This window comes from Geospiza fortis, unplaced genomic scaffold, assembly GCF_000277835.1.
Source record: "Geospiza fortis unplaced genomic scaffold, GeoFor_1.0 scaffold538, whole genome shotgun sequence".
In the NCBI taxonomy this organism is placed as follows: domain Eukaryota; kingdom Metazoa; phylum Chordata; class Aves; order Passeriformes; family Thraupidae; genus Geospiza; species Geospiza fortis.
Genome location: NW_005054368.1, coordinates 2,180,052 through 2,184,115, shown reverse-complemented (window position 1 = coordinate 2,184,115; position 4,064 = coordinate 2,180,052). Strand labels below are relative to the sequence as shown.

The window sequence follows — 4,064 nt, the reverse complement described above, 5'->3', positions numbered from 1 at the left end:
CGGTTCTGGGAGCAGAGAAAAAAATCACTGGGGGCTCCACGCGCGGTGCAACCTCCCCAGTCGGCAAAAAAAAATCCCCTTCTGGGAGGGGACCCTGTCTGTACCTGGGCAACAAAATCCTCGAGGACAGGGAACATCCCGGTTTCTCTCCCTTCTTAGTTTTAATTTTCAAACTGTTTCTGGTGGGTTTCCCCTCCTGTTGCCTCTGAAAGGGGGAAGATGCAGGGCAGCCCCCAGTCCCACGAGGGTCACTCAGCCCCCCTGGTCCCTTTTCTCCCTGTTTGGGGCCAGGAGTTCGGCAGAAGTTGGAGGATCAAAGGAAGGATGAGTGAGCCGGCCCTGCGTGGGCAGAGCTGACAGGGTCTCACATCTTGGCCTGTTTGCTTCAGACGGGATCTGGGAACTTGTCTGGAATCACATCTGAAGCAGGATCTGACGCCGCTGGTCCCACGTCACGTGAGTTGTGGTTTTGGTCTAGGTTTGACTTTTAGAATTGCAGAAAATCACTGTCTCGTGTATATTGGAGAGAGCATTTCACTGGCCAGAGAATAAAACCAGCCAGAATAAATCATGAGCTGGTCCTGGGCAGGAGTAACACTTTTCATTGCATCTGTCCCTTTCCTGGGTGTTTCACCACGGACAAATTTGATGCACACCAGCACTGCATGGAAGGGCCAATTCCCATAACCTTGATTTACATTTCCTCCAAAACCCAGCGCTCCTCCAAGCCAGAGAGGTGGAACATGCCCCTGCAGGCAGGACAGGCTCTTCCCATCTTTCAGTTCTTAAAAGCAGTCTGAAAACTCAAACTGCTCTGGGGCAAGGCCTCACCTCAGCCCTGCATCCAGCCCCATTCCCGGGCACCTCTGCATTTAATTTAATTTTCTCATTGCCCAGATTTTTCCTCACTTCTCTGTAGGTGCTGGGCTCTTGCACTGACCATCCTGGGGAATTTGGGGATTTTGGCACGGGCAGACATCCCGAAACCCTCAAGCCCCTCTTTTCCAGCCTCCCAGCTCTTCGCCCACAGGAGCTCGGCAGTGCTGGCAGCTTTCTCTCCAGGGCGTGTTTTCCATGGATACCTCAACGGAGGCAGCACCAAATAACAAGTAAATAACAGCCCGACGCCGGGCTGCCGGCACAAAGCAAGCAATTGCCCTTCCCGCAGGTCACTAATCTCTTGACACATGGTCTTTGAGACCTGGGCCACGGGGAGGGAGGCTGAAAGGGAAGAAAAGATAGTGGGGACAATGGCTGGCTAATAACCCTTGTCCCAGCTTTGTCTGGGGACACTCAGAGTGGCGCTGGGGCCAATTCATCTGCGCAGACAAAACCCCCCTGCTGCCTCGGCCGGGATGCCCGGGAGGGTCCCGGCTCACCGGGCTCAGCGCAAGGCTGGAGCTGCCGCAGGTATTGACAGCCCCCATTTCGTGGCCAGCAGTAATTCCCCCCTGCGTTTTCCCCCCCACGCTGAAAACAAACCCTTCACTTGATCCGTTTGTCCTCTCCAGTTGCCATCTGTCTTCCATCCTTCAAATCTCACCTTAAAACCAGCGCCTCTTGAGCAAATCCTCCCCGGCAGCCCCGCGGGCCGCCTCGCCCGCCGCGGGCCCGGCACTCCAAGCGCTCATTGAAGTGAAGGGGATTTGAGAGCGCGCAGGACACGCCGGGATTAAGGCCACAGATTGCGCTCCCCGGGCTGCAGCTCTGCCTGCCTGCGGCTCTGCTCCCTCCCCTTGGCCTCAGCGAGGTGCCCCGAGCGTGGGCAGCCCCATCAGGTGCTGGTGGGATGCAGGGTTGCGCGGTTCCCCCCGGCTCCTCCCGCTTCCTCTGCAGGTGTGGAAGCAGAGGGGGTCACACCCTGTGCCCTGCCCAGGGGGCTCGGGGGGCTTCGCACGCGGGGCTGCTGTTTGTATCTCGGGAGATTTTGCTGTTAATTGCAGCCCCGAGATGCGCGAAAAGTCTCTGTTTCTGCCCATGTGTCTGAAGAACGAGCCGGATTTCTTCAGTTTTTGTTCTTAAAGTTGTTTATTAAATCTTATCTATGAAATTTTGCTCCCTGCCCAGCCGAGATCCGCTCAGCAGGGCAGCCAGCGGCGCTCTGACCGCCCCCGAGGCTGTGTTGTCTGTTTGTACTACAAACTACATGTAACATATTTACAATTACTTTCCAATACCTATCACCTATGTTAGACAGTGCACTTCTATTCTAAACCAATCCCAAAGTGCCAGCATCACAGCAGAAGATGGAAGTAGAGAAGAAGAAGAAGAAGAAGGACTGGACACGCCCAAGTTCCTCCATCTTGTCCCCAGAACCCCCATTCTAAAAATCCCAAAATCTACCTTTTCACCCGGTGATAATTTCATTATTACATTATTTAAACTTCTGTGACTTTCAGGTCTTCATACAAAGCTGGCAATTTGCTCCACGGGTCACAATCAAATCCCCAGGTGTTCTGGGCTGCGTGCCAGGGTCTCTGAGCCCCCTGGCGGGGTCTGGCAACTCTGGACACCCAGAGGGATGCACTGAGCTCCGACATTTGTACAGATGTGCAGGTGCTGTCTCACCTCTCCCATCCCATCCCATCCCATCCCATCCCATCCCATCCCATCCCATCCCTTTATCCCACCCCGGGCAGCGCCTGCGGGGCGGCCCCGCCGAGCCGCGAATCAGCCGCACAAGAGTCCTGGCCAGTGGAGGCCCGGAGCAAAAAACCCACACATCCCTTGGAGGTTCAGACCAGCACATCTCTCTGTGCTTCCATTTTAGCTCCAGTTATTATAATTAATTATCTCACATCCCCCTCCAGCCCTTGCTGTGGTGGGGATCACCTGCTCCCATCAAAATCTTGCTCTTCTTTAGGAAAATCCCTCCTTGCTGGGCTCCACAGGCTCTGAGGGAGCTCAGAATTCTGATCCAATCCTCTGGAGCTGGTGAGATTCCTCTTGGAAAATCAACCCACAACAAAGCTGATGGTGTGAGCCACAGCAGGGTGACCCGTGGTGGTTTTTGGTTAAGCCTGGCAAGGGCAGCCCTGATCCTGCCCAGCTCCACGGACACTGTGGACAACCAGGAGCAGGAGTGTCACAGTCTGGCCAGTCACCCGGGCAGGACAATGGCATCACTGCCACATGACAGCTGGACTTTCCCCTTTCCACAGCAAAAAGAGCAGAATTCAGTGTACCTTGAGGGGTGGCTGCAGTGTGGGCACCCTGGCGTGGGAGGAGAGGCCGTGGGACGTGCCTGGCCTTCCCATTGGGGCTCATGGAATGGTGCAAGGCGGGATGGGGAGCAGGGTGCAGGGCCAGCTCCTCACCCCGGGCTGCAGGTGCTCTCTCTGGTTTTCTGCTTGAACCAAGCTGCTGCTCTGAACGTGGGTCGCAGCCTCCAGCCCCTTGCAGAGTCCTCTCCCCTCTGCTCAGGGAGGAATGCACTCACCCATCGTTCCCATCTCATCCCAGGGGAGTCTCCTCCTCCCTGGGGGATGCAGAGATGCTGAGCTCTCTCCAGAGCACATCGGGGTGTCCCTGCTCCCACAGCCCCACTTTGAAGGGAAAACACAATCGGTTCTCTCCCTGTCCTCCTTCCCATGGCCCCACAAGCTGACACTTGCCACCTCTCCAGAAAAGGGTCCAGAGGGAGAGGGGCTGGATGGGAGTGGGATTAATGCTCAGCTGCCACACGGGCAGTGGCATCACCTTTTATTAATGTCCTGTAATAATATTGTAAATACTCGCTGGGAAATAATTATATCCTATAAAAAAAGCAGCAGCCTGTGGTTTGAGCCCGGACTGGTCAGCAATACTTGTTTTTATTAAAGAGATGTTTCATGTCTCATTTATAGATTAGATTTTGACCTGGCAACCTTTTAACATTGTATTAAATTAGAAATTAACTTTCTACGGCTGCTCACAGTATAATTGAGCCACTGATAGGCTGAGTGCTAGGGAATATTTCAGATACCTTTCAGACAGCAAAGTTCGCAAGAAAATTCAGAGCCTCCTCCTTGATCTAGACCAGGGCTTTGCTATTAATTAGTGTTTATGATCAGGTGGCAGGAATG

At 54.2% G+C, this 4,064-nt stretch overlaps 1 long non-coding RNA gene across 1 annotated transcript; it reads left to right on the top strand.

Moving 5' to 3' along the window:
* Positions 1-236: 236 nt before the first annotated feature.
* Positions 237-1,575, top strand: LOC115948267. Its single transcript, XR_004082100.1, has 3 exons — positions 237-456; positions 920-1,410; positions 1,512-1,575. It is a non-coding gene; the product is annotated as an uncharacterized LOC115948267 (long non-coding RNA).
* Positions 1,576-4,064: the final 2,489 nt, after the last annotated feature.